Raw genomic sequence first — 13,971 nt, forward strand, 5'->3', positions numbered from 1 at the left:
TAAATAAAAGAATGAGTAAAGAATTTAGTAACCTTCCTTTTCATGCCCATCCCTTAGGGAGGTCCTTTTATTTTGTTTGCACCAATAGGATCATTGTTAGGGGACTCTTCAGGGAGGTTTAGCTTCGCCTGGGTGAGGCTTTCCCAAGGGAGTCCCTTTTAACCTGTTTCAGGTGTTCTGCCACCATTTCCCTTGGTTCTTTCACTAAAAATGAATAATTTGTTGATCTCTGTTGTAAGTAGCTCAGCACCAGGGCTTTGTGTTGGCAACTGGGGTCAGAGAAAGAATGAAGGTAGAGCGCTGACCTCGCCTTGCTGAAATCAGAAAGGTTGAAGTAGTCCAGCGCCTCACTAAGAGAAAGCTAGAGGAGAAAGAAAGGGAAGGAGAGAGAAAAATGTTTTTGAAGAGGAAGTGGTAAGAGGCTTCAGAATTTCAGTGTGACCTGTTCTGTCAGGTGATTTCTGGGGGGAGGGGACATGAAGAAAAAAAAGTTAAGTAAAATGTCCTTATAAAGACAAAATCTATTTCTTTCCTGGCCGATGATTTGTCATTCTAGTCACTTCCTGCCTTGTGACCACACAGCCAGGGTTGACAAAGTTGTTCTCCAGATCAGAAAGAAGGGGGTTCCTGATCACACGCCAGTCCCGCCAAGGACAGTTTCTCTACAAGGTAAATTTTCCTTCTGGCTTTTTGTTGTCCCCAGGTGTCTATGATGTAGTTGTTTGTTACATAGCTCTGTTACTGTGACTGTGGACTTTGGCTTCAGGAGAAGCCCGAAGGCTTCTTTGGACTGGAGATAGCACCTGTCCTCTGCGCCCTCTGTGAGCCCCACCACCCTTTAACTGCCCGTGAAATCAGCAGCCACCTTGTGTTGCCGTCCAGCACGGGACCCCTCGACTCTCTGGGTTGGGTTCTTCTGAAGTTCTCCAGTTATCACTCTCAGAAAGAAAAAAAAAAAAGAACTATGATATTTTTCCTTTTTAAACCAAACCAAGTTCTAATTTATTTCAATTACTCTCCTTTAGGGAGGCTATATTTCCTGTGATTTTATCTCCTTTAAGATGTTTTCGGAAAGTGCATATTGATCATTTAGATTGTGCTGCTCGCTGGACTAATGGGGGTGGTTTAATTTTAGCTCCTGTGGTTCTATTTGTCTAAAATTTTCTTACGGTACTTTTGTGGGTGGGTTAGCATCTTGGGTCATGTGTGACTGAGTGTGCTGCTGGTTATTTGAGTCATTTTGGCGCCAAGGGTTTTTAATGGGTGCGCTTAATAACCACATGAAATTAGAGGCCGCCTCTTCTCCATTTGTTCTCTGAAAATAAAAGCAGTTTGGGTTGTTGAATCGTACTGTTTTTGTAGGATTGTCTGGACTGTTATGTTTATGCACATACAGAAGAATGCCCCATTAGATCTTGGGAAAAGGCTTCTATCTACAATAGAAATTCTTATAAAGTTGATACAGGATATTTATTCCAGAAACTTTGCTGAAACACAGAGACTTTGGGTCTTGTATTATCAGCCCTGTTGGTGCAGTGGTTAAAGTGCTGAGCTGCTAACTAAAAGGCTGGCAGTTTGAACCCAACAGCTGCTCCATGAGACAAAGATGTGGTAGTCTGTTCCTATAAAAATTACAGCCTGGGAAACCCTATGGGGCAGTTCTGTTCTGTCCTATATTGTCGCTATGAGTCGGAATTGATTTGATGGCAATGAGTTTGGTTTTTTTGGGTTTTAGTATCAGCTTTTATTTAATGATCATTATCAAATAAAATTAAGAACCAGAGACAGATGATAAATATAAAACCCATTAAGACTGGAAACAGATTCATTGATTAGCACACTTATCAAAACCCAATTTTTCTTAATCAAGTACAGTAACTTGTCTTGCAAAATTACTCCTTCAGGACAACTTAAAAAAACAAAAACTGACTATTAAGCAAATAAAGGCAGCTTGTTTTTGAATTTGTATAAATTTATCTTGATTTCTTTCTATTAAATGAAATTATTTAAAAGAACATCTGTGGAGGCAAATTTGAATGGAATTAACCCTTTACCCGTAAATGTGAATTTCTGGAAGCTGCAAAATGTGGCCATCAATATTGTTTTGTACGTCTCATCTGAATATTTTTTAAACTAGCAAAAAGGTGGAGTTGGGATGGGGCTCGAACCTCAGAAAAGAACAGATTTAGAAAAATATGCTGTGTCTTATTGTGTAGGAAAAATATTAATGAGAATAAAATTGATTGAGATATAAAGGCATGACAGTATTTTCCATGCGTTGGGAGGGAATAAAAAGGAATATGAAAAAGTTAATTTAAAGGAGAAAGTCTCTTGATCGAAATCAAGTTTAGATTTCAAAAGGATCCTAACAATAAAATATCCATTCATCTTGATTCTAGCTTATTCTCTAGTAAAGTCAGACATAGTCTTCTGTATCTTGTACTTTGAACAAGCACTGCTATGGTGGTGGAGGAGATGTGCTTAGGAAGACATTTCAGTAGCAATCCCAGAGATTCTTTCCTTTGTAGCATTTTAAATTTTGTCTCCTCTGTAAACTATATGTCTTAGGATTCTCTAGAGAAACAGAAATACATATTTATATATATAGGGGGAGAGAGAAAGAAAGAAAGGGAGAGGGAGAGGTATTTACTTCAAGGGATTGCCTCATGTGATTGGTGGTGGGGAGGGGTGGTAAGTCCAAAATCCACAGATCAAGTGGCAAGCTGGAGACTCCTGCAGGCTTGTGTCCCAAGATCTGTGGGTCAGGCAACAGAAAGAGTAAAGAGTGAGAGAAAGAGACAGTTTTGCCAAAATATCTGTTTATACTCTGGAGGCAGAATACACCCAAAGGAAACTCCCTTTTCAACTGATTGATTATATTAGATTAGATTACATTATGGAAGATGATTACATTGCATTATGTCACATTACAGAACAGCAACTAGACTGGTGTTTGGCCAAACCACTGAGAACCACAGCCTAGCCAAACTGACACAAAATTAACCATCACAGTATGCCTGGAAACAATCAGTAATTTGGGAAACAATTTCAGTATTTTAACTTCATTTATAATTCTATCTTTGAACACCTTGGGAAAGGGGAAGGCCAGCAAGTAAAGTCCCATTCAAATGTATCTATTTAAATTATAAAGGTGGGGAAAGTACAAATAACTGTGAAGATTGGTAAGCACATATTCTACCCAGCCACTCTGTATGCATTATCTCACTTAATATCTGAGCTACCTTTAGAGATGAGGAGTGGGTTTAGATGCTTGATGGAGCCTGGTCTAAGGCCACTGGGCAGTTAAGCAGAAGAGAGTAGCCAAGATTCCAGGCTCCATACTGCCTCTCTAGAAGCATCTGTCTGTTACCAGATTTTCTCTTCCATGCCAACATACTTTTCCCAGATATAGATGATTAGAGGCTTTTATTACTGAAGCTGACTAAAGAGATCTTGGCACTCACAGTTTTGGGAGAGAGAGAGAAGAAACTTGCAAGAAATCCAAAAATTATTTTTATTTTTATAAATGGAAGGTACCATCACAGGTTTCAAATAATAGTAGAATTAAGAAGTATTTTCTTTTAACTAATACATAATTTTACTAAAGAATTTTGTGCCTTCACAAACTTGCCTCAATCTACTTCTCCAACCTTATTTCTTGTCACTTCCTCCTGCTCAACGCCCTCATATCTCACCCCCGTTGCTTACCCACAATCTGGGTACACTAGACCACAAGCCACCAGAACGTTCTTTCACTCTGTGTGCTTTGCTCTAACAGTTTTCTGCAATTGCTTTCTGCTTTGCTTGTAAAAATTCTGGTCACTGTTCAAGGTTCACTTTAAGAGACATGTCTTCTCTGAGGCCTTCCCTGATTGTGCTTCTCCCCCACTAACTATTTTGTATCTGTATGTGTGTTTGCTTAGAGTACATATAGCATTAATCATAGTGTTTAAGTTTCACAGACTTTATCTGCTGACAGACCTGATTCTGCATCTCTCCTGGTACATAGTAGGTGCTAATGATATTTATTGAATTGAAAATTTGTCACAAATATTTTTTTCTCAGCCCCTTAAAGGTGCATGGATGTCTTCACTTTGATTTTTCTTATTAACTTAATACTTACTGACTTCCTACAGTGACTGCTATGAAGGAAGATAGAACCAATAAGTTAATATATTGCATTGTGCCACGCTTCATTTGTCAAAGGACTGTTCTTCATCTTAGCCTCAAAGCACTATATGGCCTCTGATCCCAAGGGATTTAGGAAACTGTACAATGGCAGTGGCAAATAGGCAAAATAATGATTTCATTATTTTAGTCTAAATATATTTATTGGGCTAAAACTTAGCTTCTCTTACCAAAACTATGTACCCAATAATGGACTTCTTTGGTGGCAAAGAATATAAGAACAGATGTCATTAACTTCTGCTTAGTCACTTCAGATTATTCTCAGAAAATTCTCAAGTCAACTTCTTGTTACCTAAAAAGTTTAGGCCTATCTGTGTATATAGGAGAAATGCAAATAAATTTTGAAATTAGGCTAGGTAAAATAAAATTAAGAAATTTTTTCATAAGATTACATTTACAAAGAGTCAAATACTCCCTTTACAAAGTAAGATTATAAAGGCATTGGTGGACTTTATGAATAATAACAGATGTTATAGCAGAGTGACATTGGATTAATCCAGTTGCCTCCCTAGGGTTTTTGATTGTTTATTTTTGTCTGCTAGAGTCCAGGAATTGAGGTTTCCTAAAACCTCCCAGCTCACAGATATCATCAAATGAAGCAGCACTATTCTATCTGCATATTGAACATTGCAGAAATAAAAAGCAGAATTAGAGCCCGATGAAATATACAGCTAATATACAAACTAATTGGTGTCAGCAGATTTGTCTGTGTTTTGCCAGAATAGCAAATGCAGCTCTTAAAGCAGAAGAGCTCATGTTTCACACTGCGTTCACTTGTAAGTTCTAACAAGTTCCCTCCTGCTTAAATATTCATCTTCTAGGGGGATCTGCCCACAGCTGCTGGAGCCACTGAGCTCCCCAGATGGCATCTCCCGGGTGCTTTCTCAGTTCTCTTCTGATCCAACTTCCCTTCTTGTGCTATTGACTGTCCCTGATGTTTTGGTTTGCCAATCTCAGTCATTACATCAGTCTTCCCAGCAATTTCATAGTCACTTCATCTTGTAAGATACGGCAAGCAGCAGAGGAAAGAAAAAAGTTTCAACTTATCTCCCTAATAATAACAGCTAATACTTATATATTGCTTACTTGGAATTGGCTGTTTTTCTAAGTACTTTAGCCACATTCATGCATGCTGTGAGGTAGTTACTGCTGTCATCTTCATGTTCGAAGGCCAGTTCATTCATTCACGTTTTGTTACTTAAATTTTTCTGCAATTGGACTTGTTTTATATTGACTGCCAAACTCAAAGGCAACCTCCTGGGATAACAGGCAGCAGACCATCATGCTTATTTGTACCTAAGCCATCGAGTTGAGCTCAAATAATCAGACCAGTTAACCAGTTGCTGTCAAGTTGACTCCAACTCATGGCAATCCCGTGTGTGTCAGAGTTTTCAATGGCTGATTTTTCAGAAGTTTTCAATGGCTGATTTTTCAGAAGTCTGTCAGGTCTTTCTTCCCAGGCATCTCTGCGTGGACTTGAACCTCCAGTCTTTCAGTTAGCAGCTGAGTGTGTTAACTATTTGCACCACCCAAAGATTCCTCCAGATAATAGTAATTTCCCCCAAATAATGCAACCGTATTATAATTGCTTTTAATCAACAGACTCTTCTTTATCATCATCATCATCATCATCATCATCAGTGTTTGCTCAGCTCCTCTGTGCATTTAACTATTTGGTTTTTAGCAACTTACTGGTCTCTGCATAGAACACAAAACATGTGCCCAATCCTCAAAAAATTTACAAGGTTCTTCATCTTACAAGTTTAGAATAATTTTAGCCAATTCACATTTTCTAGGGCTTTGTGACTGATAGGACATGAATAAATTAAGCAATTTAGTATTTATACCTAAGCACACATATTTATAAGTTTATAGTAAGGGCCAAATGTAAAATCCCAAAAAAATCCAACCTGTTGCCGTCGACACAGTTCTGACTCATAGCGACCCTATACTACAGAGTAGAACTGCCCCATAGAGTTTCCAAGGAGCGGCTGGTAGAGTCGAACTGCCGATCTTTTGGTTAGCGGCCTAGCTCTTACCCACTGTGCCACCAGGGCTCCTCGGGACAAATATAGGTGTCCTAAAAACTGTGAAGGAATGAAGGTTGTTTTAATTGTGAGTGGAAGAATAGAGAGCTAAAGTGACCCACTTACTGAGTTAAAGTAAGTTTTGCTCAACTTCAGAGCTGTGGCTGTCAGCCCCACTTACAAGTTACAAGGAGGCTGTTGCTTAAATATGGTCAGTTGTTTTTTCTGGCAGAAGGAAAAGCTAACATGTTAAATTGAGGAACTAGCAAAGCCACAGTTCTGTGGTTGCAGCATTGATTCTTGTTTTAGTCCAGCACCAGTTATATGGGTGGGTACACTCTTTCTCTCTGTCTCTTTCTCTCTCACACATGGGCACAGGCGTGCACATACACATACATACACACACACAGTCACATACACGCTTACATGTACTTCTTGACTGGCTGAGCTAAATTAAAATGAAATAAGAGATTATGTTCTTTATGGACAGAAAAACCAAGACACCAAAGTCAGCAGGCAAATTAATTCCACATGTGAATGGCAATCTCCCAGATAATTTGTTGTCTTTTTCCCTCTGGCTGCACTTTTAAAACAGAAGTGAATTAATGATATAATTACCTTGCATTTAAACAACATCCTGCATTTTGATCCTCGGTTTGGTAGTCCTCACTAAAATCTACCTGAGCTGTGTATCCAAATGTGTGAAGTAAGGAGGTACACAAGTGTATTTGTCTAACATTTGCATCTTTTTCCTATTTGTTGTTTCTTAGGCAAAATTTAGAATTAGGATTGCATTGTTGTCCACCTGCGGTGGAACATTTTAAATGTAGGCCCTTTGTACATCCTTGGCATCATCAGCTCGCGTTGCCTTCACCATGATTAAGAAAGAGGAGTAGGATATGTTTCTTGTGGAGGAAGCTGGGTAACAGGTACAAAGTGAGGTTCATGGAAACATGAAGAACATTTGTGCAGTGTTTCATTGTTGAGCATCCTTTCTTCATGTTAAAACCGTGAAATGAACTCTCCCTGACATCCTCAATGCTTTATAAACATTTTGGAAGTTTCCCCTGGGGAAAGACTGAACGTTGGGGACACCCCGGAGGACTTTCGGATTCCTCTCTTCCCTCGTTGTCTTTCAGGTTGAGACTTTTCATGAAAATATCACTGAGTCCCTGTTTTTTCCCAATGACCACAGAGAAGGACAGTTGTGACTCTTACACTGTCTGGTGAGGATCACACCGTCTTTCTGCTCACTCCACACCTATCCCGCTTGTTCATTGCACTTTCAGGGCCTAAATTCTTCCTCCAATGTCATATACGTTGTTGTTGTGTGCCACCGAGTCGATTTTGACTCATAGCAACCCCATGTGACAGAGTACAACTGCCCCCATAGGGTTTTCTAGGCCGTAATCTTTACAGGTGCAAATTGCCAGGTCTTTCTCTTGTGGAGCTACTGGGTGGGTTTGAACCACTGATTTTTTGGTTAGCAGCCCAGCACTTAACCATTGTGCCACCAGAGCTCCTTATATCATATATAGTGGCAGCTTTTTTAAGTTTATGAGTCTGAGGGTCTGCTGTTCCTGTGCATGAAAGAGGCAAGTGCGAGAAAAGAAAAGCAAATTTGGAGACAGACTTGGATTCATATTCTAGACTTTACTAAATGTGGAGTCTGAGAAAGTCTTAACCCTTCTGAGGCCCATCTTCCTCATTAATAAAATAGGGAAAGAATGATCTACTTCCTACATCTGCTCTTGGTCTTATTTCCCCTTCCCGTCCCCATTTTATCAGTTTATATGCATATTTCACTCTGCCATCACTGCTGACTTTATTGAGCCCTTACTATTTCCTAGGCAGCCTGTTAGGTACTTGACATATATTTGCTCTTTTATTTCCATACAATAGCTATGTAGAGTTGATACTGTTATCTCCTTGTAACAGATGACAAAACTGAGGTTCAGGGAGGTGTGAGTAGTTTGACCAAGATTAAGTGGCAGAGTCAGGATTCACAGCTTGGCGCTTGTCCATTTTATATTGGCAATTTCTTGAAGGTGCTTACTTTACTGTTTCTTGTTTAAACTGCATTACATTCTCTAACATTATTCACTAATTGCTTTCCGAGAACAAGTCTAAATATTCCTTTCTGTAATTAAGTATTGAATGATTATTCCTAATACCACACTTCTCATCAGGAAGGGATCCCAACTCTGCTTTGAGTAGTTCTGCTGGTATACCCAACATATACGAAAAACAAATCAATGCTTGAGAATTATATGGTACAAAGTCCTTAAAATGATGGCTATGAAGGTAGATTAGGCTACTTAACCACTTATAATTTTGACAAAAGGAATGTTATAGCATATCCCATAGTAAATTGGTTTGGAAAATATCTGCCAGCCAAACTGTAAATTCCAACCAAGTGAAGATAAGTGTAGCTCCTCAGATTAATACAAATTGCCTGACTCCATTAATCTCTACTTCCTTGTTTTGCTTTTTTCTGAGAGCAAGCTTGTCATTAGATATTTTAATAGAACAGCCTCAAGGAGCCTATTGAAAACAAGGTCAAGTTATTATGAATCAATAAAGTCTTCTGTTGTCATTTCTAATATGCAAATGTCTGCTGTACATAGTCTCAGGGTTTTTCCAGCTCAGACTAATGGAGAAAATGCCTGGAGAATTAGGGAAAGGAAGAGAAGATAGAAGGCAGAGTACAGGCTAACAGAATCGTGCCTTCGTACGCCTGAGAGTGAGGAAGTACTGCCCAGTGGTCCTCATCACAGATACTCAGAGATTGCTTTTCTTTTCTTGACTCATGATGGATGTGGTTAGGCTTGCTTTCTTAAAATTGCTGTATACCTTCTCACTCTGGTCACACTTCCTCAACTGTTAGAAGGTGCTTTCCATTGTCAGTATCTCAGGCAAGGCTAAGCCTAAAGCCCTTGACCACTCAACACAAGAACAGTTACTACCAAGGCTGTTGGCTTCTGGCTAGCATCACTTACAAGTTTTGTAGTGCCTCATGAAGCTATGGCTTCATAGACTCTGGATGAGATATATGGGGCAAGAACCAAACCAGCCAGGCTAAGGACATCTGGACATAGAGCACGCATGTGAAATCTAGGTTTATACCCCCATAAACACAAAGCCTACACACAATGAAGTGTGGTTTTTAGGTGGTGACTCTATATAATTTATAGCGGAAATTTAAGCTTGTTTCCCAAGATAATTTTATAAAAGTTCCAGTTCTTTTTTATTTTGCTTTTCCTTCCTTCCTTCCTTCTTTCCCTGCTTATTGTTGTTTAAACTTTAAACACATTGTCTCACTTAATCCTAACACAATCTTGTTGGCACTGTGGTTGCATTATTATTTTTTTTTTACTTTTATTTATTTTGTTGTTGTTGTTGAGAATATACACAGTAAAACATACACCAGTTCAACAGTTTCTACATATACAGTTCAGTGACATTGATTATATTCTTCGAGTTGTACAACCGTTGTTCCCCTCTTTTTCTTGTGGTTGTGTTATTAATATTTCCTTTCTACAGATGAGGAAACTAAGGCTCAGAAAATTTAGGTAACAGTTATGGTACAAAAACACACAGCAAGAAGTGGTTGAGTCAGAAAATCCAGCATCTCTTCACCATACCAGATTACTTCCTAGTTCATTCTTCTTTTTTACATAGTAAGCCTAATTTTCAAAAGGAAGATATGATCATTAGTGCTTGGATGAGGTATGTGGGGTGCTTGAAACACCTTTACGTTGGCTTAGACTGAATAGAAGTGGTTCTAGCATAGTTGAGGCTGTGAACTAAGGAGCCTGTGCCAGTCGTGAAACATGTGGAAGAAGAAAGTCCTCCCCAGATTCTCCTCTCCATCTGCGCATAAGATGTAACCTGTATTTCAAGGACTGTGTATTTTAAGGGTTTTTCAACTTCAGGTTCTTTAAATGCTAATTGACTTGTGTTTTTCTCATACCTTAACCTAGACCAAACCAAGATTCCGGAGATCTACTTCTCTTTTTGGACTCATCACTGACTCACCCTGAGGCTTTGGGGAGTAACTTCACTTTTCAGGGTCCCCATTTTACCATCTCTAACATGACAACTTCCCTCCTCACTTTGCAGGGCTGTATTTTCTACATGGGAGGTTGTGATATGAAGCGGAAGCTATCTGTGTACAGACCAACAGGCCAAAAGGGGTTCTAGGCATGGTCATTTTGTTGGTTGGGGAGGGTGAGGAACATTCATATCACTTGAAGTGAGTACAGTAAGCATTTTGACTTGAGATAGCAAGGAGAGCCAAGATTATCAAAATGTTCCTTCTAGAAACAAGAGCTAGTGAGGAAGAGAACCACGCTGCTACCTCCCCAACGTCTCCATTGTTCTACCTCACATCCCTGGCTTCAGCCACACCAAACCTCGCACAGCTTTCTCAGAGTGCTCTTTCTTGTCTTCCCGCTTTGAAGGCCTCTTTTCTCTTCTTAAAATGCCCTTCTCCATTTTGTAAGCTCCCACTGGTTCCTTAAGACCCTTAGCTCAATGTCAATATTACTTCTCTGGAAAGCCTTCCTTTTCCTTCCCAGGCAGAGTTAAGTGCTTCCTTCTTTGGGCTCCCATAGCATGTGATAACAATAACTGTAACGTACTCACGTTAGAGTAGTTATTAATTTGGAGAACCATTTCCCTTCACTACACTGTGTGCTCCTCAAGAGTGAGGATTACTCACTATTCATCTTTGTATCTCCAGTACCTAGGATGTGGTAAGTGCTTTATTAACTGTGAGTGAATGAATGACAGAGGTGTGGAGGCTGCTGCTCAGGAGGATCACTTTCCTCACCATAGACAGGGAGACACAGGCAGGAGAGGCAAGATCAAGCTTGGTGGTGTTCTAGTTCCCCCTTAACTCTCCTCAAGATGCTGAGGAACTAAAGAGAAGAGACATTTAGAACTTCTCAAAAAAAAAAAAAAGCCCAGGAAGGAAGGGCCCCAGTCCTAAGTAAAATGTTGCGAGAGTGTGTTTATCAACATGAGGTCAGAGGTGAGGAACCCCAACGAAGGGCAGAGAACCTTGAATTACAGGAACTCGTAGGCCAGATGGGCTAGGAAAGGAGCCCTCGAGTGAGGTCTGCATCCACGTTGGCCTGTGGTGTTGAGGGTACTGCCCTGCATCAGCTCTGCATCAGCAGCCTTCCCAAGCTCATAACTATGTGACCCAGAGCTGGTTATTTCAGTCTCAGTCCCCTCATACAGGTTGTAATAACATTCTAAGGGTTGTAGCAAGAATCAAATGCAACAATGCATAGAAAACATTTAACGCTGAGTAACCACTCAATAAACATTAGCTATTACACCTTCTCCTCACTTACCGACTATCTCGTTATCCAACATTTCACGTTTACAACGATAGTAAAAAATCTACTGGCTGTTTTCCCATTAATGAATTACATCTAGCAGTATCAAACGCCAAGGTGCAAAGCAAGAGTAACACTGGCTTTGATGGTTAAAGTTATGTGTCAGCTTGACTGGGCCATGATTCTCAGTGGTTTGGCAGCTATATAATAATGTAATTTGGAAGTTATGTGATGATGTAATTTGGCAGTTTCATAATGATGTACTTTGACAGTTACATAATGATGTGATTTGGCAGTTATGTAATGATGTAATTTGGCCGTTATGTAATGATGTAGTCATTGTCCATTTTGTGATCTGATGTGGTCATCCTCCATTTTCACATAGTGCCAATTTCGTGTAACAATCTGGTCTTTGGAATTTAACCATGTCAGTAAGGGAGGAGCGAGTATATTATTATAGGAGTCCCTGGGAGAAGTGCTCAGCTACTAACCGAAAGGTTGGAAGTTGGAGTCCACCCAGGTGTGCCTCAGAAAAAAGGACTGGCAATCTTGATAAGTTACTGTTCCGTCTCCACCTCACCATGATTCAGTGCAGAATCAGGCACTTTATGAAAATCACATTCAGGCAGACACCAGTACCCATTCTGAAAAATCAGCCGTTGAAAATCCCATGGAGCACAATTCTACTCTGACACACATGGAGTCACCATGAGTCAGAATCAATTCAACGGCAACTGGGTTTTTAAAAAATTATTATTATTGTCCAGCTGGCCTTCTCATTTCTCATTTAGCTATTGGCTTCTTTAATTCCAACATAGATGGACTTTTTATGGAGAATATAGATTAAAATTCCCACATGAATAAGGAAAAAGACTTAACTGATCTTCAAGTAATCTACTCATCTGTCAAAATCCAGTTCAAATATCACTTCCTCTGGGAGGCTATCTTTGGCCCTCCAAGGGAGAGGGATTTCTTCCTTTCTGTGCCTCTAAAAAGTCCCCCTAGGTGCCCAACTAAAGCACCCACTGGGCTGCATTCTAGTTACCTGTGTCTCTCCCCTACCAAACTGGATAAGACCATGTCTTATCTTTGTGTTCCCAGCAGCTAGCACAGGACTTGGCATATAGAAGGTATTAAAAAGAAAAAAAAAGAACAGTTGCTGTCAAGTTGACTCTGACTTATGGTGACCCCACATGTGTCAGAGTAGAACTGCACTCCATGGGGTTTTCAGTGACTGATTTTTTGGAAGTAGATTGCCAGACCTTTCTTCTAAGGTGCCTCTGGGTGGACTCAAACCTCTAACCTTTTGGTTAGCAGCCAAGTATGTTAACCGTTTGCACTACAGATGTTCATTGAAAGGAGAAATGTAGAAATAAATAAACAAATTTGCTTAGTGGCAACAGTTTGAATGACCTGATGATGAATTTCATAGCCCAGATAAGTTAATACGAAAATTACATTCAAGAAGATAACAGTAGCCCATTCCTAATTATTTCTTGAGTGGTCCTTGGTAAACTTAGTTCATCCCAGGAGATTTTACCCTCCTTTTTAGTTACTGGTCCCTCTCCACAATCCCTTCCCTTCCACCTCACCACAATTCAACGCAGATTTAGGCACTTTATACCTGGAATAGAAAACCACTGCTAGGCATCAGTCATCCACCAGGCAAACGGAGTTCACAGAAACGAGAAGCAGAAACCCTTCTTGGAACTGGCAAGATGAGGCCGGGGGAACATCAGCATAGGCTAGCTCTCAGACTGCCTGGGGACCTACCAGTTGCTGTCGAGTCGACTCCAACTCATGGGGACCCCATGTGTGTCAGAGTAGAACTGTACTCTGCAGGGTTTTCAATGGCTGATTTTTCACAAGTAGATCACCAGGCCTTTCTTCCAAGGTGCCTCTGGGTGGACTGAACCTCCAGCCTTTCAGTTAGCAGCTGAGCACGTTAACCATTTGCACCACCCAGGAACTCCTGCCTAAAGACTGTTGCTGCTTTTTAGTCCCCAGATCAAGTCACCAAAGTTTTTCCAGCAAAGTAGTTTCATGTAAACTTGAAGCATTCACTTGTCTTGTTCTAGGTGCTTCTACCTTCCAGCAGGAGGGACATTATAGGTATATATGCAAGAGTTGTTGTTTTGTGTGCTGTCAAGTCAATTCCTACTCACAGTGACCATATAGGACAGTACAGAACTGCCCCATAGGGTTTCCTAGGCTGTAATATTTGCAGGAGCAGATCACCAGGTCTTTTCTTCTGCAGAGCAGCTGATGGATTTGAACATCAATCTTTTGGTTAACCTTGGTGCCACCAGGGCTCTTTATAAACAAGAGTATTATGGTTAAACTCCTCAAAGAAGGTAATATTAGATTTTTCAGGCCCTGTGTATTATTAGTTTATGAGTTTGTTTGTT

The 13,971-nt window shown here is 40.1% G+C and overlaps 1 protein-coding gene across 1 annotated transcript in view; it reads left to right on the top strand.

Moving 5' to 3' along the window:
- The first annotated feature begins 556 nt into the window (after positions 1-556).
- Positions 557-13,971, top strand: part of LCP1 (lymphocyte cytosolic protein 1) — a 67,639-nt gene continuing 54,224 nt past the window's right edge. The window contains exon 1 of the mRNA XM_023731590.1: positions 557-669. The gene's annotated coding sequence lies outside the window, so the exon portion shown is untranslated. The remainder of the gene's footprint in view (positions 670-13,971) is intronic.

Source organism: Trichechus manatus, unplaced genomic scaffold (genome assembly GCF_000243295.1).
Source record: "Trichechus manatus latirostris isolate Lorelei unplaced genomic scaffold, TriManLat1.0 scaffold00044, whole genome shotgun sequence".
NCBI lineage: Eukaryota > Metazoa > Chordata > Mammalia > Sirenia > Trichechidae > Trichechus > Trichechus manatus.